Raw genomic sequence first — 27360 nt, 5'->3', positions numbered from 1 at the left:
AAAGCTACAATGAACAATTTTGTAAGTACGTAAGAATTTCTGTGATAAAATTCCCCAAATTGGTACTATGACAACAGGAAAATGCATAGGTCTTTTTCTAGAAATTGCCAATTAGCTTTCCTTGGAGTTTCATCATTTTTTATATATATATATATATATTTTTTTTATCAGATTTTGGCCAGAGCTGGGTTTGAACCTGCCACCTCTGGCATATGGGGCCAGAGCGCTAGCCCTTTGAGCCACAGGCATGGCCCTAAGAGTTTCATCATTTTTTTCCCTTCTACCTCATAAGCATCTCAAATTTATTCTGGAAAAAGTCATTCTTCTTTTTGAGCCTTCAAAAAGTCTGCCCATAAGGCAATTTTCAAAGATGTGCTCTCTGCGATAAACCACATGAAGCTCTTATTTATTTTGCCCAAATGCAAATGTAATTTTTGTTGCCTTAAAATAAAAGGCAACTTATAAATTTTCAACTTAAAAAATAAATTTTCAACTTAAAAAACTCATCAACACAGCAAATCATCATTTTGACACCTACATGTGCTAGGATAGGAACTGTCTGTCTTCCCAGTATCTCTTGTGATCTAAAGACAAATACACTCCCTACTCTACTTTTGTTTTGTTTTAAATTCACATTTAATACTTTATAACTGGGTAAGCAGTCAAATGCCCCTACCTTTTTTCTTTCTTTCTTTTTTTTTTGGACACAAGGTCTCACTCTGTTGCCTGGGCTACAGTGCAGTGGCATGATCATGGCTCACTCCACCTCAAACACCAAGGCTCAAGTGATCCTCCTGCCTCAGCGTCCAGACTAGCTGAGACTACAGGAGTATGCCACCATGCCCCACTAATTTTTCTATTTTTTTGTAGAGAGAGGGTCTCACTATGTTGCCCAGGCTGGCTCCTGGCCTTGACTGATACTCCTGCCTCAGCCTCCCAAAGTACTAGGCTTATAGGTATGAGCCACAGCACCTGGATGCAATTCACTTTTAAATGAATGTTTTCTTGAAATATTTAAATGTTTTCCTGAAATCAAATCTGTGTAACTTCTATACTTATTTTTCTTAAAAAGCTACAACTTCAGGCGGTGCCCATAGTTCAGTGGGTAGGGCGCCAGCCACATACACCAATGCTGGCCTGGGCTTGATAAACAACAATGACAACTGTAACAAAAAAATAGCCAGGTGTTGTGGCAAGAGCCTGTAGTCCCAGCTATTTGGGAGGCTGAGGCAAATGAATCGCTTAAGTCCAAGAGTTTGAGGTTGCTGTGAGCTCTGACGCCACAACACTCTACAGAGGACAACAAAATGAGACTCTGTCTCAAAAAAATAAAAAAAGCTACAACTTCAAAGGTGATTTAATCTTTATGCCTGCCATTTTCTTTTCTTTCTTTTTTTTTTTTTTTTTGGCAGTTTTTGGCCAAGGCTGGGTTTGAACCCACTCCTTTGAGCCACAGGTGCCGCCCATATGCCTGCCATTTTCAACAGGCAGTGTCACCTAATACACTATTTTTATTTTAATGCTTATCCTATCAAATATTTAATCTTAGAAAACAAACATTTAAATCCATTGCACTTCCTATTTGAAGTAATCCTTGAATCCATACCATTTAAAACAGTATTACTATAACCATTTTATTAGAAAACATGTAAATGATCATTTTTATTCCCCAAATAAGGATACACCAGTATATACATAACCTATATTGCATTTTAGTCATACAGAAGTCAGTAGTGATATGATCTCAATACCCTGAAACAAGGTGGCAAAACTAGTTCCTGACACCAAAATAAAATTTCAAAAACTGTCTCCATTCTATGCCCCTGGAATCAGTAGATGGAGGCAGAACCATACTTAAGATCTCATCTAAGTAATACATAATGTTAGGCAAATGCTTTCGTTTCAAATATAAGTTAATAGAATGTACTGACAACAAAAGGTAAGAATTACCTAAGAAAAGTAAAATAAAACAAACAAAATAAATCATAGTAGCGCTAAAGACACAGAAGCTTATCAGGCTAGGATAATTTAAGAGAAAATAGTCCAACTAGAATAACAGTTCTGTGGAAATCACTTTACTTCCGTAAAATTATTAATGTTCACAGTGACAACTCTTGGGCCTTAAAAAAAAAAAAAAAAAACCTAAAATATATTCTGTTTAAGAGGAGATATAAATATTTCCAATGAATAAGGAAGCACTCAAATTCAAATTTCTCACTTTAAAATTAGTATATAGTATGGCTGCCTTTTGAAAGATGAACTGTGATGAGGTACAATAACATTTTGGGTGCTTTATACAACTAACTTCCTGTGCTAAGCCAGTTCTTGGTTAGTTCCCAAAAGAATGTCTGTTAATTTCTGAAAGCTATTATTCAGCCAAATTTCCACTTAAATGACTGGAAACAAGCAAGAATATGTCCTGATTTCACTTTGTTTACTTTAAGTTGTGACTGCCAAGTAGACAGGTTAGTCTGGTTGCTAACTGACCTTATTTAAGTGACTCAATCTCTCCAGCCTTCCTTATTTCTTTATCAGTAAAGTGAAAGAATCGTAGAAAGTATAACTTGTTAGTAAACAGAGTTACTTCATCTATACCTATATACTATTTTTAGATCTAGATCTATGTCTATATAGTCTATATTTAAACTATCTCAAACTACATGTCACTTTACTGTATACTGTATATTTAAGGTAAAAGAAATTATAATCACTTCAGAGTCTTTTCCAACATGTAATATTTGATACTGTTACAATATAACAAATTTCTCATGTAGTCATATAAATTCACTTAAAACACCACTATACTCAATTATCTTGTGATATTAAATATTTTCTAACCCAAAAATAAATTACTTGCCACTTGACAGATTAAAAAAAAATTACATAACCAGGATATTTGTATAAACACATTCATGGCAATATCACATATAATAACCAAACACCAGAAATAACCCAACTATCCACTTACAGTAGAATGAATGAATAAATTCTAGGATGTTTATTTCAAAGGAATAATATATTGTCATGAAAATGAATAAAATAAAACTATATGCAATTACATGGATATTAAATATAATGTTGAGTAAAGGAGGAAGGAATTCACAGGGTTAAGAATGTATATAAAATTGACAAAATTATATAGAGAATAATGCTCTGAGGTTGTGTAGATGTTTGCTACATATTTAATATACAATTATTCAATGTGTTGTACATTTATGTTTCTATATCATATTAAATTTTACAACAAAAAAGTTGAAAATTATGTAATTTATGAAATAATACTAGTATTTTTATAGAGAAGAAAGAAAGTGCTCTTTTTACTAACAATTTTATTTTCTTGGTCTACATTTCTTCTTTTTATTGTAATATTTTAATAACAAAGAAATAAGTTACTATGCCTAATTGTCCACAAACCTAATTAAGAGTGGATTTCACAGGCTTTACCACTGGCTATAAAATAAAAACAAAACACACACACAAAACATAAAAGACTTTTAAAGAGTGTAAGATCAGTTATCTTATTAGATCTCTGCTTAGCCACTCAATGTCGTTTGTCATTTTTTTCTTCTTCACAAGAAAATGTATGCTTACTTAAAAAAGTCCAAATGACATCCAGGTAAATAACTATATACATGCTGTATTTCAGAAATTAGAATATTTTAGCTCAAAAGTAGGAGGAAATACAATTTTAACTCTCACATATTATAAAACAATTTTGGGAGCACCTGTGTTCCCATACAATGTGAAAAACCATGATAGATGAGTCACAGACACCACAGTTAAAGTCCACCCAGTGTCACTCTGTTTAAGTATGACTCAACATGTATACTAGAAAACATAATAGCTGGATTATAGGATAGATACACAAAACAAGTCACATTTAAAGTACACTGTATATGTAATCCTAGCTCTCTAGGAGGCTAAGGCAGGTGTATTGTATTGTATTTTTATAAAAAATTAAAAAAAGTGTGCTGTATAAAAATGTAACATAGGATGATTCATTCAAAATATATCCAACAATGTTTAATGTAAATTATACTAGAGTGGTTTTAAATATTCCCTTTGGGAAAACAAAGTACAGAGAATTGAAATTATTTTCAGAGACATAATAGTAAGAGTAAATAGACATATCACAAAAACTACACAATTTAGGAAATCCTAAAAAGGTTTCCACCTACTCTCATCCTTCAAAGTATATTTTTTATAACTTTTAGATGGCACTAAACAGGAAACGGACAATGAAATTTAGAAGCAAGACTTTCATCAGGCTTTAGATACCTACATGATGGTAATAGCACAGGACCATTATAACAGTTGTTTTTGTTGCACACTTGTGAATGCAGCCAAAGAGGGTCCAGCTAAATCAATTATCTGCCTATCTACTAAGTGCTAACTTTGGAAAATTATACTGTGTCCAGCAGAGAGCAGCATTGCAACAATCATAAGACTTAACATGAACATGAAACTGACAAAAGAAAAAGGAGGAAAAAGCTCACTTACCATAGGTCTGTTCTACAAAACATTCAATTTTTAGAGAAGTTGCAGGGCTTCAAGAAAAAAAATCTAAAGCATGTCTCAAAGCATATGTGGGTGATCCATGATTTCAGATTCCTAAAGCAGGAAATCAAAATTATATTAAGTAAAGGCTTTTCTCACCCATGATGAGTTGAATTAATACATGACTAAAATGTCTCTCAGTTGTCAAGATGCATTCTCCTCATAGTGGGGCAATGGGATTTCAAATTCAGATATTCAATGACACTTTGGATACAACAATCTAAAAAACTCAAGCATATTAAAGTCATTTACCTGCTAGAGAATAAGTAGAAAAACAAAGTAATTGGGTAATACAATGGATTATAAAAATATCAACCTAGAAGGAAACATGGTCAAGAAGTTATAGGAATTGATAAGGCAGTTCTGACACATTAAACTCTTCTAGACCTAAAAAATTTGCAAGCAACAGAGAGGATATAAACATTTACTTCTACAAGTCAGAGTGAATATTTAAGGTTAATTTTAAGAATGAAAAAGTAGTAGAGATAGTATAATACATGTGTTTAAGACTGATTAATCAGATATTTATGGAATATGAGGAAAGCACACAATAGTGTAGAAAAACTTCATGGCCAGTTACAATATGACAAAGGCAAAACAATATATTATGTTAACTGACTTGGATGTCAAAACCTGCCTCATATTCAACCTTAATAATTCTGTGAGTTCTTCTGACTGAGAATAAAAATGTTTTATAGCCACTTTTATTGTTAATGTTAAACAGTTTGTTAAACAGCAAACGTTAAACAGTTTGCTTTGTATGGATTCTCGTGTGACTTTTCAATGTCTACATTACAAATAAAATTACCACTGTGAAAAATAATATAAAAATATATATAATTACATAGCTGGCCAAAAGTTCATGTGCAATTTTAAACTGTACTGCACATGAACTTTATAGATACTCTGTATAATACTTTATAATATATAATTAATATATAAATAATATTTGCTTGAGATCTAATGAGTAATATGTAAAATAATTTCTATTTCCTAGCAAAATGACACAAACAGCTTGATTTGAGTAGATGATATCAACTCTGTAGTTACTCTATAATAATTACGACTAATTTATCTGAAGCTAAAAGAAATTCCTATATCAATCTTTATCCCTTTAACAGTAAGCTATTCACTGCATTATTCCTTATCTTTTGCTCTATTTAGTCTTCCTCTTATGCTTTCTCTTGCCTTTATTGTTTTAGATAATTCCCATCTCAATTCATTCCTTCTCTCTGTAATACATTTCCGTATCATCCCAATTTTTGTCTTATTCAATCTCTTCCCTTTACCGCCCTCCTACTTTTTCTTTTATCTTAATATCTTTAAAGTGAGTTTTCTCTCGGTAGATAATAGTCTGCTTTCATCCATTTACAGGCACCATGCTTGATCCCAACAATCTCACATGCTTGAAACTCAACTAAATGTGCTCAATTTTTCCTCTGAGTTATTTAAATATTTAAAAAATTCACTGAATATTTTAGAGTCAGTCTTGAAATGTAAAATTCTCAAGGAAATTTAATCTTAAGTACTCATTCCAATTGATGGGAGACCACTAATATTCTAATAAAGAGGAAATTTAAGGCCAGGCGTGTGGTGGCTCATACCTGCAACCCTAGCACTCTGGGAAGCCGAAGCAGGTGGATTGCTTGAGCTCACAGGTTCAAGACCAGCCTGAGCAAGAGCGAGACCCTGTCTCTAAAAATAGCCAGGTGCCTATAGTCCCAGCTACTTGAGAGGCAGAGGCAAGAGAATTGCTTGAGCCGAAGAGTTTGAGGTTGCTGTGAGGTCTGACACTATAGCACTCTACCAAGGGTGACAAAGTGAGACTGTCTCAAGCAAAGAAGAAAGTGTTCTTCCCTCTCACCCCCACACAAATTCGTGTCCACCTTGAATATCAGAATATGACCTAGCTAGGTACAATAGGATATCTACTGGGGAGGCTGAGACAGGAAGACTGTTTGAGCTCAGGAGTTTTTTTACCAGCCTGGGCAAAATAGTAAGATTCCCAACCCCACCCCCAAAAAACAATGTGGGAGAGGGGGGAAGAAAGGTAGAAAGGAAAGAAACTAAGGAAAAAAAAAGAAAAGAGTAAGAGAAGTGAACAGAAAAGAAAAAAAACATGATCTTAAATGGGATAAAGGTTCTTGCAGATGTAATTAAGGTAAGAACCAACATGAGACCATTCCAGATTAGAAAAAGCCCTAAGTCCAATGAGATTGTCATTAGAAACAGAAAAGCATGTACAGATACAAAGTAGAAGACAATGTGAAAATGAAGACAGATAAGTTATGCTGCCACAAGCCAAGGAACGAGAGTCAACAAAAGCTAAAAGATGCAAGGAAGGATTCTCCCCTAGTCTTGAGAACAAACATGGCCCTAACATTTTAATTTTGGATTTCTGACCTCCAAAACTGTGAGAAAAAAATTTCTGTTCTGTTAGGCCAACAAGTTTTTGTTAATTTGTTACGGTAATTCTAGGGAACTCTTAATAATACAGATTTTGGTATGGAAAAGTGGTGTGCTGCCATAATAAATATCTGAAATAGAAAAAGCCTACATTGCATTGAGATATTGTGGTAGAAATACAGATTAAGAGAATTCTGATGAGGGCTCAGAAGGAAGTAAAGAGGATGGGAAAGAAACATCACCTTAGAGAATGTATGTATAATAACAAACCGAATGTTCATAGATACACGAACACAGGAACATTGAAAAAGAGCTTCTGAAGAGGTCTCAGAAAGGAAATAGAGAACATGGTATTTGCACAGTGAAGAAAAAGCACTGTTCTAAAGTGAATGGAAACGTGGCTGAAATATATGTTCTTTTTTTTTTTTTTTTTTTTTTTTTTTGTAGAGACAGGGTCTCACTTTATGGCCCTCGGTAGAGTGCCGTGGCCTCACACAGCTCACAGCAACCTCCAACTCCTGGGCTTAAGTGATTCTCTTGCCTCAGCCTCCCAAGTAGCTGGGACTACAGGCACCCGCCACAACGCCCGGCTATTTTTTGGTTGCAGTTAGGCCGGGGCCGGGTTTGAACCCGCCACCCTCGGTATATGGGGCCGGTGCCTTATCGACTGAGCCACAGGCGCCGCCCTGAAATATATGTTCTACTGTGAGGTGAAAAGTAAAACTTGGCAACTGATGAACTCGAATAATAGTAAAGATTTCCAAGCAAAATATTGAAAATGTGGACTCGTTTCTCCTTGCCGCTTATAGTAAAATATGGGGGAAAAAAGAGATAAATTGAGGAAAAACTATTCAGCAAGAAATCACCAGCACCTGATGATTGGGGAAATTCTCAGCCTATCTAATTGTAAAAGATGCTAAAGCATCCTCTGAAGAAGTGGCAAAGGGAGTGGCTGAGAAACATTTTTTTAAGAGATTAGGTGTATAACTACAGGATATGATCAACCACCTAAACAGAAGCCAGGAAGAGAAGAGATTATCCAGGAGAGATTTGTGAACTCTATTTTCTAACAAGGATCCTCTTGATATATATAGAAGACCCACAAGGCTTTTGAGAATGTTATACCAGTAGAAACACTACTATCTTACACTAAAAGGAATAGAGACTGGATCAAATGAAAGTTGTTGGACTCTCAAAATTCTACAAGCAGAAACTGAGCTAAAAGAGACTTGTTCAGCTGCAAACATGTGCTACTTTTCATGAAAAAAGAAAAATGACTCCAAGACAAGAGCCATGGATGCAGATGTAGGGAAAAGAGAGAGCAGTACCACAGACCTGGCCCAAAGGACAGAGCCTCAAATCTTAGAGTTATTTCCATGCCTTACAAACCCTTTATTCCTTTCTTCTTCCAATGGGAATGGGAATACCTGTCCCAACACTGTATTTTAGAAACAGATAATTTGCTTTCTAGTTGCATAGGTCCACAGATGAAGAAGAATTTTGCCCCATAATGAACCATATTCAGAATCTCAGCTATACCTGATTTAGATGATGAGAGTACATTTTGAGTTCATGACATTTAGATGAAATTATGGGTTTAAATTTGATACTGCTATGGGTTGACATTTGGGAATGCTGAAATGAGGAGAATGTATTTTGTGTGTGAGGTAGATGTGAATTTTCAGAGGATGAACTGTAATGGGCTAAGTGTCCCCAAAATTCATATGTACCTAGACCCTTAGAATGTGAACTTATTTCAGTTCTTTGCATAATTAACATAAGGGTCAAGTTGAGATCATATAGTGTTATGTGGGACCTAAATCTAATGAGAATGTACTTAGAAGAGACAGAAAAAAGGGCAGCGCCTGTGGCTCAAGGAGTAGGGCACCGGTCCCATACACCAGAGGTGGCAGGTTCAAACCCAGCCCTGGCCAAAAACTGCAAAAAAAGAGAGACAGAAAAGAACACACAGAGAGGGTAGCAATATGAGTATGGAACATCTAAAAATCAGTCAGGCTTCTCTGACCCAAGGAACACTAAGGATTATCAACAACCATCAGGAGATAGGGAGAAGAATGGGATGGATTCTCCCTTAAAGCCTCCATAAAGAACAAGCTTTCCACAATTATGAAACAATAAATTTCTCTTGTTTTAAGTCACCAAATTTGTAATGATTTATTATAGTAGCCCTAGAAAACTAGAGCTAATCTTGTTTATTATCACTAGAATTAAATGAAACTACAGCTATAACATATATCATAGAAATAAAATGCAATTGTTTGCATATATTGTACTGTGTTCATTAAAAAATGAATGACCTCCTCTCATTGAAGTAAACACATACACCAGTTGGCTTCACTGGCAAATACTACTAAACAGGCAACAAATAATAAACACCAATGCTTCTCAAAATTTTCCATAAAATTAAGGGAGAGGGAACATGTCCTCATTCTGTAAGGCCTGCAGTAACCTGAAACCAAACCAAAAAAAAAAAAAGAAAGAAAGAAAAAACCCACAGGCCAATATTCCTCATGAATATTCATAAAAAGTCCTCAGAAAAATACTAGCCAACCAAATTCAGCAGTACATTAAACAGATTATATACCACGACCAAGTGGGATTTATTCCTAGAATATAATGATGTTAAAACATAAAAAAAAAAATCAACCAATGTAATATACCACATAAAATTTAAAAAAAAAACTATAAAATCATCTCAATAGATGCAGAAAAAGCACATGACAAAATTCAACACCCTTTCATAATAAAAACACTCAGCAAACTAGGAATAGAATGAAAATTAATTACTAATTATATAATCAGTAATATATAAAAACGCACATTTGACATCATACTTAGTGGCAAAGAACTGAAAACTTTGACCCAAAAATCAGGAACAAGATTAACCGTTCCACCAGTGTAGACCTGTTGCTACTAGTAGACTTTTGCCACTGCTATTCAACATAGTACTGAATATTTTAACCACAGCAATTAGGCAAAAAAATAGAAATAAAGGTATCCAAATTAGAAAGGAAAAAGAAAAATTATCTCTGTCTTCAGATGGCACTATCTTATATGCAGAAAATCCAGAAGATTCCACAAAACAACTGTCAGAACTAGCAAACAAATTCACCAAATTGCTATAATATAACAAATATATAAAAACCAGTCATGTTTTTACACAGCAACAATGAAAAATTTTAAAAATGTTTATAAACAATTCCATTTATAATAGCATCAAAAGTACAAAATATGTAGAAATAAACTTAAGCAAGAAGATAAAAAAGTAGTAATATCCTTGAAAACTACAAGACATTGCTAAAAATAATTTTAAATTTTAAGACCTATATAACTGGAAAGACATCCTATAGTCATAAATTGGAAGACTTAATATTCTCAGAGCAACCATACTATCCAAAGTGATCAACAGATTCAATGCAGAAATGCAGGCATAGCTCAGAGGTCAGTGGGTTCCACTCTGGACCACTATAATAAAGAGAATATCTCAATATAGCAAGTCACGTGAATTTTTGGTTCCCCAGTGCATATGTTATGTTTACACTACACAGTAGTCTATTAAGTGAGCAACATTTTGTTTAAATGATGTACATATCTTATTTGAAAATATTTTATTGCTAAAAAGATGTGAACAATAACTTGAGCCTTCAGCAAGTCTTATAACCTTTTTGCATTTGGAGTTTCTTGTCTCAAAGTTGATAGCTGGACTGATCAAGGTGGTGACTGCTGAAGACGGTGGCAATTTCTCAAGAGAAGGAAACAATTAAATTTGCTGCATTGATTGACTCTTGCTTTCATGAAAGACTTCTCCGGAGCATGTGATGCTGTTTGATAGCATTTTACCCATAGAACTTCTTTCACAATTGGCATCAATCTTTTCAAACCCTTTTGCTACTTCATCAAGTTATGAAATATTCTAAATCCTTGGTTGTCATTTCAACAATGTTCATATCATCTTCACCAGGAGTAGGATACATTTCAAGAAATATTCTTTGCTAAACATAAGAAGCACCTCCTCATCTATTAAAGTTTTATCATGAGATTGCAGCAATTCAGTCACATCTTCAGGCTCCACTTCCAGTTTTCTTGTTTCTTTGACCACATTTGCAGAGGTTTAAGACTTCTCCCTCCATAGAAGTTGGAATCAATTTCTTCTACATTCCTATTAATGATGATATTTTGACTTCTCCTGATGAATCATTAATGTTCTTAATGGCATCTAGAATGGTGAATCCTACAGTGGTATCTAACATTTTCTTTTTCTCTGCCACACGATGGGAGAAGAGGCACTATCTTGGGCCACACATTAAAAATACAAATACTAATGAAAGCTGATAAGCAAAAAAATGGTCCATGCTTACTTCTTGCAATATCCAATACCACAGATAAGCAAAAAAGGACTCAAATAGTCTGGATGCGTCTCACGTGTGGCAGATTGACACTTCTGGGATTTACTTTGGCCAGATCCATCAGAAAAATGGTTATCTATGGCAACAACTTCAAACTCCTGGGCTCAAGTGGTTCTCTTGCCTCAGCCTCCCAAGTAGCTGGGACTACAGGCACCCGCCACAAGGCCCGGCTATGTTTTTGTTGCAGTTTGCCCGGGGCCTGGTTTGAATCCGCCACCCTCGGTATATGGGGCTAGTGCCCTACTCACTAAGCCACAGGCGCTGCCCAAACAGAATGCATTTCATTTTTTTTTATTAAATCATAGTTGCGTACATTAATGCAATCATGGGGTACAATGTGCTGGTTTTATATACAATTTGAAATATTTTCATCAAACTGGATAACACAGCCTTCACGGCATTTTCTTAGTTATTGTGTTAAGACATTTATATTCATCATTAAGTAAATTTCACATGTACCCTTGTAAGATGCACCCTAGGTTGTCCCACTGTGGAGAAAAGGGAACACTTCTACACTGCTGGTGGGAATGCAAACTAATACGTTCCTTTTGGAAAGATGTTTGGAGAACACTTAGGGATCTAAAAATAGACCTGCCATTCGATCCTACAATTCCTCTACTAGGTATATATCCAGAAGACCAAAAATCACATTATAACAAAGATATTTGTACCAGAATGTTTATTGCAGCCCAATGCATAATTGCTAAGTCATGGCAGAATGTATTTCTTAAATAAAATGACTTGAAAGTCAAAATTCCTCCTATCTCATGAACACCAGTATGTAAATAACTGAATCTTTTTGTTTTTGTTTTGAGACAGTCTCACTTTGTCACCCTAGGTAGAGTGCCATGGCATCACAGCTCACACTAACCTCAAACTCTTAGGCTTAAATGATTCTCTTGCCTCAGCCCGCTAAGTACCTGGAACTACAGGAGCCCACCACAACGCCCAGCTATTTTTAGAGACAAGGTCTCGCTCTGCTCAGGCTGGTCTCATACCCGTGAGCTCAGGCAATTCACTCGCCTTGGCCTCCCAGAGGGTTAGGATTACAGGCGTAAGCCACCACTGTGGGCCCTATCTGTATCTCACTGGCATACAAGTATCTGAGTTTTAAAAACTTAAGATTTCACAATATTGGCAAAGATTACACAACACTGGAAATATATTTAATGCCACTGAACTGTACACTTAAAATGATTAAAAAGGCAGATTTTATGTTATATATATTTTATGACAAAATTTTTTTTAAAGGTCTTAAAGCACTGACACAAATATTTAGAGAATCAAAACTAAGCTAATGATAAGCAATAGTGAGCATATTCCAATGCACAGTGAGGGAAAATGATCATTATATATGATGGTTATTCATCAATTTTCGTGTGAGTTAATACAGAAAATGGTTAAAAGAAAAAGAAACATGATTAGCTTTATTTTTTTTAATTCAACCCTAGAATACCAAGAATAGCTGCCTATTTTAGCTCCAAGAACTCATATCTGTCTCCCCAAAACAGACACAGCTCCCCACAACCAAAACTGAGATGAGGAGAAGAAAATAGATTTGTAACGTATCCAGGTGTCAGGTCTTTTGGGGGGTAAGTTCCCCAGCATACATGCTGAGACCCTGATTCCACCAAACCTGTAGTAGGGCATTTGATGTGCTAAGGCACTGTCTAATGTGCTATTTGGGGTGGTGTTTGTCCTCTTTGGATTCCAATTTGTTTGATAGACCCTGACATTTTTGTGACAGGGTATTGTCACAAAAATGTCCCTGTATTGTCTGTTATTTGTGAACTTTGTTGCAATGTAAGGAAGGCCCACTTCAAAGTATCTTGGGAAAAAAAAAAAACATTGGTTGTAAATGATTAATTCCCATTTGATTGAAATGAGAATTCCCATTGGATTGATAGGTCGTGGCATTTTAGATTGTTTGTGTTGGGAATCCCCTAAATTGTTTGTTTGTGAATTTTTGTACCACTTCTCTGGTGAGTTTTTCTATTGTGATACCACTAGTCTGGAATGTGAAGAAAAGTAGAGACTGGCACAACTTGTATGGCGTATAAAGAAAAGTAGTAGTTGGTACGTACCACTTGTATAAGGTATAAGGAAAAGTGGTTGATGGTTTTTTGTTTATACTGAGCTCTTAGTTCTTTTCCCAGGAATTTGTTGTTTGAATTCCAATTCTGATTTGGAGGTACATTCTAACGCGTCTTCTCCATTGCCTTTTCCTCCTAAAATTAGTCAAAGCTACCTTATTGTGAAAGAAGAAACCAACCTCATTTGTAGATAAATGAGTTTTCAAAAAGAATGGGAAACAAATCCTTTAAAAATAAAGGAAGACAGGGTGGCACCTGTGGCTCAAAGGAGTGGGGCACTGGCCCCATATACCAGAGGTGGTGGGTTCAAACCTGGCCCCAGCCAAAAACTGCAAAAATAAATAAATAAGTAAAGGAAGACAAAGAGAATTACCCTATTGGGGTACCCCAGTTGGTTTATGGTACCTCTACTTGCAAGTATTTGTATCAAGTTGCTAGGTTTTCTAGGATGGCCAATTCTTATAGACAAGGTTTTACTAAAGGGTAAATTATATCCATGAAAATTCTAAGCTCAGATGTTCAACCTGCCACTACAGAGTTAAAACACCGAGTCTCAAGTTCTCTGCTTTAGATAAACTCATTGCTTATGTTATACAAAAAAAAAAAAAGTGAAAATAAAAACAACCCTAGAACATCAAATGATTTATAAAATTATTCTCATATCTTTCATTTTCATGAATAGGGAAAAATTATAATACCAAATGGCCTTTAAAAAAATTGTTTTTAACCTTTTACTTTGGGGAATAAAAAAATATAAAAAGTCAAACTACAAAATTAAAATTTTAAAGATTTTAAAAAGCAAGTACCATAGATCCTGTTTCAGCACTAGATAATTTTATCATAAAATTTTTCTTTAGGGGTAGCGCCTGTGGCTCAAGGAGTAGGGTGCTGGCCCCAAATACCAGGGGTGGTGGGTTCAAGCCCAGCTCCAGCCAATACTGCAAAAAGAAAAAAAAAATTTTTTTTCTTTAATGTGAGTCGAAACTGAAACTTCTATACTCCAGAGAAACAAAGAAGTCCAATTGTTTTATGGATAAGATTAAGACAGATTTTAAGGGGCGGCACCTGTGGCTCAGTGGGTAGGGCGCCGGCCCCATATGCCAAGGGTGGTGGGTTCAAACCCGGCCCGGGCCAAACTGCAACCAAAAAAATAGCCGGGCGTTGTGGCAGGCGCCTGAAGTCCCAGCTACTTGGGAGGCAGAGGCAAGAGAATCGCTTAAGCCCAGGAGTTGGAGGTTGCTGTGAGCTGTGTGAGGCCACGGCACTCTACCGAGGGCCATAAAGTGAGACTCTGTCTCTACAAAAAAAAAAAAAAGACAGATTTTAAGAAACTTAAAATTATTCACCTCTGAGTTACATGTGTAGCATTTACCAATTGCTTTCACATCACTTTTTCCTCAAGATTCTAATCACTCTGAATACATACCCATTCCAGTAAGGCAAATATGCCTTCTATTTTGTACCAACAGCCATAAATTAGCTACATTAGCTATCTTGAGGAGCAAACTAAGACTGAGTTTGGAATCAAAAGAAAATAGTGGATAAGAGCATGGACTTTGAAGTCAGACAGGCTAGCTCTATTGTGAACCCTAGCTCTACTACTTATAAATTATGGGATCTAGATAAAGCAAACTGCTTATCCTTTATGTGACTCAGTTAATTTCTAAATTCAGTCATCTGTAAAATGAATGAAGATTAGTATATGTAAGGCATTATAAACACTACATAGACCACAGTAAGCATTCAACAAAAACATTACTTACTGTTATAATTACAAACACATCCCATTGAGTGGCGATACTGAAGAAGACACTAAAGAAGATACTTTACATTTTAGTTCTACTGCTTATCTTCCTCCCCCCCATATCATGCCTAAGGGGATTCTAATTTAAAATGACAGGCACATTTTATTACTACTCCCTTCAGAAATTTGTTTGAAAGAACCATTTGCCTAACAGTCATAAAAATTTCTATTTATCTTTCAAATATCTATGAAGATAAATAGAAACTAAGAAAAGGAGATGAATCAACACACTAGAGATTTTGAAGAGTTTCTGGGAGATAGAGCATATGAAATCATAGTGATAGGCAGAAAAGAGTGGAGACAAGAGTCTAGCACATGGGTTGGCAAACTTTGGTTCATACGGTAAATCTTCTGGCTCACAACCTGTTTTTTGTAATGATCTATAAGGTAAGACTGGTTCTTACACTTTTAAATGACTGAAAGAAAAAAACAAGAATATTCTGTACATGTGAAAAATATATGAAATTCAAATTTCAGCATTCATAATTAAATTGTTATTAAAACACAGTCATGCTTATTTGTTAATGTCATCTATAGCTGCTTTCCCATGGCAGAGTTGAGTAATTGCAAAAAAAATTATCTTGCCAGCAAAACCTAAAATATTTACTATCTCATCCCAGAAAATGAATGACTAACCTCAGCCAAGCAAAAACATATAAGAATATGTCACAAAGATGAAAGTTATCTTCCTTTGGGATTCTGGGCTGAATCAATAGTTACAGAGGCTACTTCTTGGGGGGGAAAAAAATTATATATATATATAAAATCTACTGAGAGGAATTTCATCTCCAAGTATGAAAGTGGAAAAAGTAAAATAGGGTCCTCTTTATTTGGCTATTAAAGAAAGTCTGGGCTTGTCTGCTTGCTCTCTGCTTACATACTTCAAAGCAAAATATACCAATAAATAAGTGCTACTAACCACCAACCTACAAGAAACTATGTCAGTCTTCTTCCATTTAGGGCAAAGATTTCTTGGGAAAACAAAGAGAAAATGCTTTCCAGTTCCCTATAGTATTCAACTGGTCCTTCATTTATCAACATGAATGGACAACCAAGGATCACCAACATTTAAGAAAGCCATAACCATGAAAGAGAAGACCATGATAAAAACAAAAGGAACAATTAACCCTAAAGAAATCAAAAGAAAAATTTTAAAAAAGAAATTCTATTCCCATATCTTCAGAATAATGGAAAGACAGTACATCTATAAAACAAGAGACATACAAAATAGAATTATTCTTCTCTATAAGGTTCACAGAAATTATACATTTTTTTAAATTTTTGTGGTTATTATTTGTTTTTTGAGACAGTCTCACTCTGTTGCCTCAGGGTAGAGTGTCATACTATCAGCCTAGGGCTCACAACAACCTCAAACCCCTCCTGCCTCACCCTCCTGAGTAGGTGGGACTATGGGTGTGTACCCAGCTAAAAACGTATTAAAAAGAATAGAATTAAAAAAACAGTTTATGGCTGGGTTCCGTGGATCACACCAGTAATCCTAGCACTCTGAGAGGCCAAGCCAGGTGGATTCCTTAAGCTCAGGAGTTAAGAGACAGCCCGAGCAAAAGTGAGACCCCATCTCAAAAAAATAGAAAAAATTAGCTGGGTGTTATGGCACCTGTACTCCCAGCTTCTTGGAAGATTGAGGCATGAGGATCACTTGAACCCAGGAGTTTGAGGTTGCTGTGAGGTAGGCTGACACCATGGCACTCTAGCCTGGGTGAAAGAGTGAGACTCTGTTTCAAAATAAATAAATAGCTAAACTAAAATAGGGCCCCTTTTATTTGGCTATTAAAGAAGGTCTGGGCCGGCTCAGCACCTGAGGCTCAAGCAGCTAAGGCGCCAGCCACATACACCTAAGCTGGCGGGTTCGAAATCCAGCCCGGGTGCCAAACAATGAAGGCTGCAACCAAAAAAAAATAGCCGGGCACTGTGGCAGGCGCCTGTAGTCCCAGCTACTTGGGAGGTGGAGGCAGGAGAATCGCTTGAGCCCAGGAGTTGGAGTTTGCTGTGAGCTGTGATGCCACAGCACTCTACCCAGGGCGACAGCTTGAGGCTCTGTAAATAAATAAAAATAAAAAAGGTCTGGGCCTGTCTGCTTGTTCCCTGCTTATATACTTTTAAGCAAAATATACCAATAAATAAACAGATTTTATAGAAATTTAAACAGGAAGGAAGGGAGAAGGAAAGAAGACAGAAAAGCAACCCAAAAGGATAATACTCTTCCTAAAATGGCAAGAAAAGAGACTCCTCTGTCGCCTCCAAAAATCCCCCCTACACACACACACAAAAGAAGGGTGCTGAAAAGATGTAAGGAATACAGGTAGTTGAAATAAAGACCCCTAGATACATTTTTTTAATATTGAGAAGTTGTCAAATCAGGCTCCATGAGCCAAATCCAACAGACACTGTTTTAGTAAATAATGTTTAAGTGGAACAAAGTCATACTCATTACACATACATTAGCAGTGGTTGCTTTTGTGCTGTAACAGCAGAGTTAAGTAGAGGCAATAGAGACCATATAGAGCACAAAATCTAAAATATTTACAGTTTGATCTTTTATAGAAAAAATACAAAATCTTGATCTAGAGCTGTGTGATTTAATATAGCAGCAACTTACCACAGATAGCTGTTTAAATTTAAATAATTAAAATTAAATACAATAAAAAATTTAGTTCCTCAGTCATATCAGTCACATTCAAGTGGCTCAGTAATCATATGTCTTTAATGGCTATTTTGCTGGACAGTGTAGATGCAGAATATTTCTAACAACACAGGAAGTTGTATTGGACAGATTCATCCAGAAATTACCAGAATAGATTATTTGAATTACATATTAATTACTGCTTTAAAAAGTGCTACAGTATTCTTGTGCTATAGTTGGGTTATGGCCTTCATATGAAAGCTGTAAATTAGCTTCATAGCAGGGCTGAGTACATTGGATACTTTTTCTTCCATTCTTGAGACACTTTGCTAAGAAGAATATGTTCCAGCTCCATCCATGTAAACATGAAAGAGGTAAAGTCTCCATCTTTCTTTAAGGCTGCACAATATTCCACAGTATACATGTACCACAATTTTTGCTAGAATATGGGGAAAGGGCCAAGGGAGGGGAAGGGAGTGGGGAGGTTAGGGTAAAGGGAGGGTAATAGATGGGACCACACCTACAGTACATCTTAAATGGGTACAGACGAAACCTACTAAATGCAGAATACAAATGTCTACATACAATAACTAAGAAAATGCCATGAAGGCTACGTTGAACAGTCTGATGAGAATATTTCAGATTGTATATGAAACCAGCACATTGTACCCCTTGATTGCACTAATGTACACAGCTATGATTTAACAATAAAAAAAAAAAGTGCTACAGTAAAAAAAATACCAAAGTTTCAGTGTGTCCCCCCAAATGTATTGGAAACTGTATTAACAATGCAAGTGTTGGGAGGTGGAGCCTAATGGAAAGTGTTTAAGACATGAAGGCTCTACCCTCATGAACTATTTAGGGCTAGTAACTCCCAGTTTGCTTTATTGCTCTCTCTGGCTCTTTCTGGCTCTCTGTTTGCCCTTCTGCTACAGAATGACACAGCCAGGATTTCCTCATCAGATACCAGTCCCTGAATCTTGGGCTTCCCAGCCTCCCAAACCCTGAGCCAATAAACTTCTGTTCATTATAAATTGCCCAGTCTCAGGTATTCTGTTACAGCAGTACAGAATAGACTAAAACATTCAAAGAAGAGAGAAGGAATAAATTCAGAAAAAAAAAAATAGAAATTAGTTACTTTCGAAATAAAATTAATAAATACATAAATCTAGGACTTTATACTACTTTATACTATAATCTATTTTATACCACTAAAATAGATTATTGGGGCAGGGCACAGTAGCTCACAGCTGTAATCCTAGCACTCTGGGAGGCCGAGGCGGGTGGATTGCCTGACCTCACAGGTTCAAGATTAGCCTGAGCAAGGGTGAGACCCTGTCTCTAAAAATAGCCGGGTGTCATGGCAGGTGCCTGTACTTCTGGCTACTAAGGAGGCTGAGCCAAAAGGATTCCTTGAGCTCAAGAGTTTGAGGTTGCTCTGAGCTGTGACGCCATGGCACTCTACTAAGGGCGACAAAGTGAGACTCTGTCTCAAAAAATAAAATAATATAGAACAGTTTATTTTTTAAAAATACTTCAAAGTTAATCTGAGAGAAAAGACACGAATTGAGGGAAAATTCAAAGATAAGCATTATAAATGAGAAACTAAATATGATCACAGATATGAAGTGATTATAAACTAAAGGAATTCAAGTTAGAGAATGTAATTAATGCTATCAAATTTGAAAATAATAAAAAAGTATTTCCTAAGAAAACAATTCAAAAAGAGGTATAATAATTATATAGAAGAAGAGCCATGAATAAATCTTCTTAAATTGTGTAATAGATGGCTCTAATTTGTTCTGAATTAATGACAAAAATGTTGGCTAGGTTTCTAATTTTCATCCTGCAAGAAACTGATCATAAACATACTTCTTATCCAGACTCTTAAACTGGAAAATAGCAGTCCAAACAATAAATTTCTCTCTAACACTACCCATTGGTCCATTAATTATGTATTTTTTTAGAGAGGGGCTTCATAAGCCTGTAGGGCCCTACATGAAAAACCAGTAGATGTGGTGTAAGAAGCTTCATATGGAATAGTTTAAAATATTTGGCCTATTCCTAGGCTCTCATAATTATTCAAACTGAAAAGAAATTTGATCCCATCTCAGCAGAAATGTCCATGATAATTAGAACATCACACGTGCTTAGATTATCACAGTAGCTTTATGCCTCTGAGACTCTAGTTGACACATTAAAGGAGTGCCAGTCAGCCGTTATTTAATTCCTCATTTGGGCTACATGCAAATATGAAAACAGTCCCAGCTTGAGATATTCACAAACACTAAGCCATTCTAGCTCTAGAATATCTTTTTATCACTTAAAATCTTTAATGTTTTAGTGTTTACTAAAATGTAAACACAATGTAAACACAATGTCTTTTTTTTAATAGACACATTTATTTGACAAATCTTGAACCAAAATATGTCTATTGTTTGATATTTACCCTATTACACTGGACATTTCAAAATATGAGCATTCAGTAGTTTTATAAATTTTAATTTAAATTCTCCTATTTTCTTTTTATACTTAATAATCTGCTAAAATTAAAATAAGTACTCATTTGCCCAGGATAATTCTAGCCTACCCCTGCTTTCCTGGCATCGAATATAATTTAGTATTTCAGTACTCTCAAAAGTGTCCTAAATAATCCATAGACCAAAGAGAAGATCAAAACAAAAACTAGAAAATATTTTCAAATAAATAATTATAAAAACATAAAATATCAAGTATGAGCAACTAGAGTAGTGCTAAGAGAAAATTACACTCTTATCTACAAAGTCTATCAGAAAAGCAAGGCTGAAAAACCAATGAATTAAGCTTTTATTACAAGAAAGGAGGAAAAGGTAAAACCTCAGCAAATCGAAAGTACAGAAGAAATATTTAGTAATAAAGATAAGAACAATAATTAATGAAACAGGAAGAAAACATAAAACCAAGAAAAGTCAATGAAGCCAAATTGTAGTTTAAGAGATTAATACAAATGAAAAATCTCTAGCAAAACAATGAAAAAAAAATCAGTCCTTTTCAATATCAGCAATAAAATAAAAGGAGAAATCACTAGACTCACCAAAAAGATAGTAATTAGAGAAGCAGTTCTAACTAAGTTCACAACAGACTAACTTTACCACAAATAACAACTATCAGGGCAGTGCCTGTGGCTCATTGAGTAGGCGCTGGCCCCATATACTGAGGGTAGTGGGTTCAAAACTGGCTCCCGCCAAACGGCAAAAAAAAAAAAAAAAAAAAAAGCCAGGCATTGTGGCAGGCACCTGTAGTCCCAGCTACTCAGGAAGCTGAGGCAAGAGATTCTGCTAAGCCCAAGAGCTGGAGGCTGCAGTGAGCTGTGACACCATAGCACCCTATTGAGGGCAATAAAGTGAGACTCTGTCTCAAAAAACAACAACAACAACAACAATCGACTCTGGACAAAATATAAAAACCAATTACATAACGGTTCTACAGATGTAATATAAGTAGACAGATTGGGGGGAGGGGAAGTCAAACGTATGAAAAGGGATTGCCATAGAGTGTATTTTCTATTTTTACTGATTCAACTTCAGGATAGAACAGCACAGGATGGCTAAAATTCTGTGGGAAAAAGGTCATTTCTCTAACCAGTGGAATAGAGGGTCCAGAAAGAAATCTCCCTAATATATGTGCGACTTTTTTATTTGAAAAAATAATGATGGATATATGGAGAGAAAGAACTATCTTTTCTATATATGAAGCTAGATCAATAGGATACCCATAAAGGAAAAACAGATGTACCCTTATTTACCCTTGCCTCACACTAAACACAAAAGAATCAATTCCAATAGACTGCAGATGCAAATATTTAAAAGCAAATAGCAGGGTTTTAGAAGAAAACAGAGACATATTCAGAATCTTACAGCCATAAAACACTAGCCATAAAGATAAAATTGATATGTTAGAATATATTTTTTAATGAAAATAAAAGGCAAGCTAAAGACTGATTAAAAAGAGAAAATATAAGGTATTGATAAGACTGAGAAATAAATGAAGTTCTCAAACATTCCTAATAAGGGTATAAACTAGTACAATCATGTGCAGAAAATGGCCACAAAAGGGAAACTATCCAAATCCCTTTCAATAGCAGAATAATGAATTATAACATATTTATATAATGCTATACAGCAATAAGAATAAATCATCCACAAACATGTTCATTAAAAGGATCATTTCACAAACAATGCTGAGCAAAAGATGTAAACTACAAGAGTATTACAGGTATTGGCCACCTCTTTGTAAAATAATGTAATGAATATTTTGTAAATAAAGGTATACTTAGTTACAATTTCTCATTTTCCCTATGTATGGCAACCTTTGGGACACCTTGTATAATAAGGCTTCATTCATACAAAGTGGCCATAAATTTCGTGTGCCATTTAAAATAGTGTGTAATTTAAAATTGCACACAAATTTTATGACCACCCTGTATAAAGAAAAGACACATTTAAAACATATCTGGGATGACAGAAGTTAGGACAGTAGCTTCCTGTTAGTATAGTGACAGGAAGGAGGCCAAAAGGGATTACATGAAGTCTAGAAATTCCTTCTATACAGGCATGACGCTGGCATTCACTCCTTCAACCATGTTGCCAGAATACCAGCAAACACAGTAGTAAGTCTTGATCATATCTGTTTGATCATATCATAATTTACCAATGCATACACAATGGTAATACGGACTCGAGGGCTAGAGAAGCCACTGAAAACCCAACTGAAGGGGTGCCCATTTGTGTCACAGGGTGCCAGTTGCTTACCATGTCCATTATGTTTTCTGGTGTACCTTAAATTGGCTGACAGCCAACTGCAGTTGAAGGCTGCCTTTTAATTGAGACTTCTAAAACTACAAATGTGTTGAAATCTTTGTGAAAGAGACCCATTATATAGCCACAAGGGTGATATACATGATGCCTACCTTCAATTATAACTGAAGACTTCTAGAAATACTAAACTGTTGGAATCTTTGTAGAAAGGGTCCTACTATGTGGCTGCAAGGTGATATACATGCTGCTTCTAAAGCTCTCAGACTCAAATTCTGTAAAAATAGTTGATTTCATTTTGATAGCATGGTGTGATTGCTTTATCAATGATATGTAGTTTAAAGTGAAAACTTTAGTATAAGAGACATTTCCTCCTATCTTTTCAAGGAAGGGAATGTGGTAAAAATAGGATGTTCAATGAATGTTAAAGTACTAAGAGAATTTATTATAGAGTGGTGCACCTGGAGAGGCAGGTAAAGGGAACTTACATCCAGGTTCTAAAAAAATTCTGGCTTGTTTATAACTTGGTAGACAAAAGAGGTGGAAGGGGCTAGTCATGGACTACTATTGAATACTAATAAAAACATCAGGAAAAGACTACATGACAAAGAAAAAAAAGTTCTGGCTTTGGCCAGATGTGGCAGGTGATGACCGTAACACCAACAGTTGGGAGGCTGAGGGGGGAGGATCACTTGAGGACAAGAGTTTGAGACTAGCCTGGGCAATATGGCAAGACCCCTGTCTCTACAAAATTTGTTTTTCAAGTTTTGGTTTTTTATTATATGATTAGATTTCCATTTATAAAAGATCAGGAGCAGCTCCTGTGGCTCAGTGAGTAGGGCGCTGGCCCCATATACAGAGGATGGTAGGTTCAAACCCAACCCCGGCCTAACTGCAACAAAAAAATAGCTGGGCGTTGTGGCAGGCAAATGTAGTCCCAGCTACTCAGGAGGCTGAGGCAAGAGAATGGCCTAAGCTCAAGAGTTGGAGGTTGCTGTAAGCTGTGACACCACTGCACTCTACTGAGGGTGACAAAATGAGACTCTGTCTCTTAAAAAACAAACAAAAAAAAACCATATACATATACATATATATATATATATATATATATATATATATATATATATAAGATCAGATGGCTCTTGAATGTGAAGAATGAACTGTAGGAGAACCAAAGATGAGAATCAAACAGCCTACAAAGGATATTAAGAAGTAAACTCCATAGGTTTTGTAATAAACCAGCTACACTAGAATAAAGTATGAGAGAGGAATCGAGAATAGTGAGGTTTCTTGACATAGGTAACTAAATCTACAATTGGGCCTATCATTTCCTGAAATACAAAATACCAGAAGAGGTTCAGTGTGAAGTATTATGTGTTTTGCTTTTTATTTTTTGTTTATAATTTTGTTTTTATTTCTTTTCTCTTTTTTAAATACAGACTCCTTTTTTGTTTCAGGTAATATGGTTACATAACACACTTTTGAAAACATCATTGCATTTATAATATTTAAAAACCTTTAAACTATCTTTTGGTATTTTGACTTCCATAAAACTCTAGGTACCTATCAAAATTTTACTCCAATTTTTTCAAATTTTGAGGAAATTTAGACTAAAAATCTTCAAGACTAAACAGTTTAAAAGTAATAGTGTTGTAAGTTAGTAAAAGAATGTCCAGAAGGTAACTAGAAATGGAATTAGTATAAATTCTAAATAAACTGCTATCATGGATTAGCTTGTCTCCTGGCTTTTAATTTTCAATATATCACTTTCCCTTCATGCTTCTGAATAATCTCTCAAATTAACATATGACTGTATAAAATTGTGTGCACATGCACACTTCACATATATGTGGGCATATTACATATCCATAATAACTACAAAGAAAGCTATCATGTACATTTAAATGATTTGGGGGCCTGACATGGTAGCTCACATCCATAATCTTGGCATTTTGGGAGGTCTAGGTGTGAGGATAGCTTGAGGCCAGGAATTTAAGATAAGCCTGGGCAATCTGGTGAGGCATCTTCTTTCTAAAAAAGAAAAATTAGCTGGGTGTGGTGGCACACACCAGTATTCCTAGCTACTCAGAAAGCTGAGGTGGGAGGATTGTTTGTGAGTCCAGGAGTTTGAAGTTATAGTGAGCTATGATTGGACCACTGTACTCCAGCCTGGGTGACAGAGATTCTGTCTCAAAAAAAAAAAAAAAAAAATTTTTAAAAAAGATTTTGAACACTTTTACATTTTGACAGTCACAGAAATTATAACTCTCTTAGATATAACAACAAATTTGACAACTTTCAAAGGAACAGCCTTCCCCACCTTGTGTCATCAAAGGGTCCACAAAGTCCCTTCATCTTTGGTGTGGTTTAAAAAGCCAGGGAAGGAAGATGGGATCAATGTGGGGTAAGAAAAGGCTGCAGATGCAGTTATAGCAAGTACCTTATGCTCCCATCAGTCTATCTGCCTGTCTGTTTGCTTCAGTGCAGGATGCTGTCTGTCTCAAACCTCCCTGTAGGGAGAAAGCAAATTTGCCAGAGGGTCCTGGCTACTGGAGACAACTGAGGTGGCAGCTGCGTGCTCTGATCACCAACCTCAACAAAGGACACCTCATCCTCCCTCTCCTTACAGATGCTCTGTTTATAGGCATATGGGGTACTCTTGCAACCCTATCCTTTGTATAAAACCTCAATTTGACAAGCTGTAGCTAGAACTCTCTGCATCTGCTACATGACTTTGAGGGTGCAGAGAAGGAAGAAAAGACAGACAGCGTTCCAAAGCAGCTACTAATGCACAATGTGACATGCTAAGTTCAAACCATGGCACCGCTCAGGGACAATCCTTCCTTTTCACCACCTTCCATGAAGTACAGGCCATTCCAAGGAGCTAGGCCACCTTCTACCTTCTCTCAGAATCCCAAAAGTCTCCAACTGGGAACCCGGTCCAGCTGCTACTGCAAAGATCTGTTACAATACTGGCTCAGGAAACAAAACCAAGTTTTTGAAAAAGGACTCTGGAGCCAGAAGTTGCATTTGTCTTTAGAGTCCTGCAGGTGTGTGGGGTAGTCCTTTGGTTTTGACCAGAACACTTCTCCACTCAAGGATCAGGCTCAGCTCCACTTTGCAGTATCTCACTTACTGTACAGGAGACTAAACTTCACACAGATGCTCTGCTAGACTGCTGTCTCAACCTTTAGGATTCTTTCAGATTCTCAGTTTACATCCAAGATCCTCTTTTCTGAACAATCTTTGGCCTTTTCACTTGGCTTGATGACAATGCTATTAAAATTATTTAATTCTCGGGTGGCGCCTGTGGCTCAGCGAGTAGGGCGCCGGCCTCATATGCTGAGGGTGGCAGGTTCAGACCCAGCCCCGGCCAAACTGCAACAGAAAAATAGCTGGGCGTTGTGGTGCGCGCCTGTAGTCCCAGCTGCTCGGGAGGCTGAGGCAAGAGAATCGCGTAAGCCCAAGAGTTAGAGGTTGCTGTGAGCCGTGTGACGCCACGGCACTCTACCGGAGGGCGGTACAGTGAGACTCTGTCTCTACAAAAAAAAAAAAAAATTATTTAATTCTCTGGAGACAACACAGAATTCTGCCTGATCCACATTTTCATAGTTGTAAAAAGATCCAATGCTCATCAGCTGTTTGAATTTCTAACCTCAGACACAGTAGAGACCATCTGTGTGAGGTCTTCTTGATACTGCAGGACTCTGTACATGGGTTCTTGCTCTGTTCCCCAGGCTTGAGGGCAGTAGCAAAATCACAGCTCACTGTAACTTCAAACTGCTGGACTGAAGTGATTCTTCTGCCTTAGCCTCCTGAGCAGCTAGTACTATAGACACATGCCACCACATCTTACTTATTTTTTAAATTTTTTTGCAGTGATGGTCTTGCTATCTTGCCCAGGATACTCTGGAACTCCTGGCCTCAAGTATCCTCCAGCCCCAGCCTTACAGTAATAAACAGCCAGCCACACATAGCCTCCGCTCAGCTTTTAAATATTGACATTCCTCAAAGCTTATTTGCAGTTATTTTTCCCCTTTAAAGTATGTATTTTCTTGGTGAGTTTATCCATTCCTTTGGAATAAACCATCACCATGTGCTTAATAATTTCAAATCTGTATCTAGAGATTTCTCTCACATGTAGCCTACTATATACTGGATATCTCCACTTGAATAGTCTATGGAAACCTCAACCACAGTCCAAACTCAAATTATCATATCCCATCCCACAAAACAACCAATATCAACTACAGAATTCTGCTGTTCTCTCTTTTCCATCATCCACAAAGCTACTCTAGGCAGAAACTTATTAGTCACCTATGATTCCCCTCCTCAAACTTCCGTGGTCATGTTAATTTTGCTCCTTACAGTAATCTCTTAATCCATCCTCTTCTCTTCATTCCAATCACACTCATAGCTAATCTGTTTTCTTTTAGCACACTTTAGGCCATTCCATAACAACCAAATATCATCATTATGTCATTCTTTTACTTAAAAGCTTTTCAGTGATTCTCATTATCCTTAGAGAAAAAAAAATCTACAACCTTCCAAAAAGCAATCAGAAGCTCTTTCTAACTTCTGTTTCCTCTTCTCTTAGCACTCCATATAAACCATGAGAATTATTTAGATAGGAATA

General features: G+C 36.2%; 1 protein-coding gene across 9 annotated transcripts in view; it reads right to left on the bottom strand.

The window, feature by feature from the left end:
- The window catches only part of IMMP1L (inner mitochondrial membrane peptidase subunit 1), a 103247-nt gene that overhangs the window by 61465 nt on the left and 14422 nt on the right, over positions 1–27360 (bottom strand). For 5 of the 9 annotated variants that reach the window (XM_053562872.1, XM_053562873.1, XM_053562870.1 and 2 more), the window contains one exon: positions 4501–4611. The exons of 2 other annotated variants lie outside the window; for them this stretch is intronic. The gene's annotated coding sequence lies outside the window, so the exon portion shown is untranslated. Of the gene's footprint in view, positions 1–4500; positions 4612–25164; positions 25235–27360 lie in introns of those variants that run through there. 2 more of the 9 variants (XM_053562874.1, XM_053562877.1) reach the window with 2 other exon arrangements.

This window comes from Nycticebus coucang, chromosome 14 (assembly GCF_027406575.1).
Source record: "Nycticebus coucang isolate mNycCou1 chromosome 14, mNycCou1.pri, whole genome shotgun sequence".
NCBI lineage: Eukaryota > Metazoa > Chordata > Mammalia > Primates > Lorisidae > Nycticebus > Nycticebus coucang.
The sequence above is the reverse complement of the archived record's forward strand: the minus strand, read 5'-3'. Positions and strand labels throughout refer to the sequence as shown.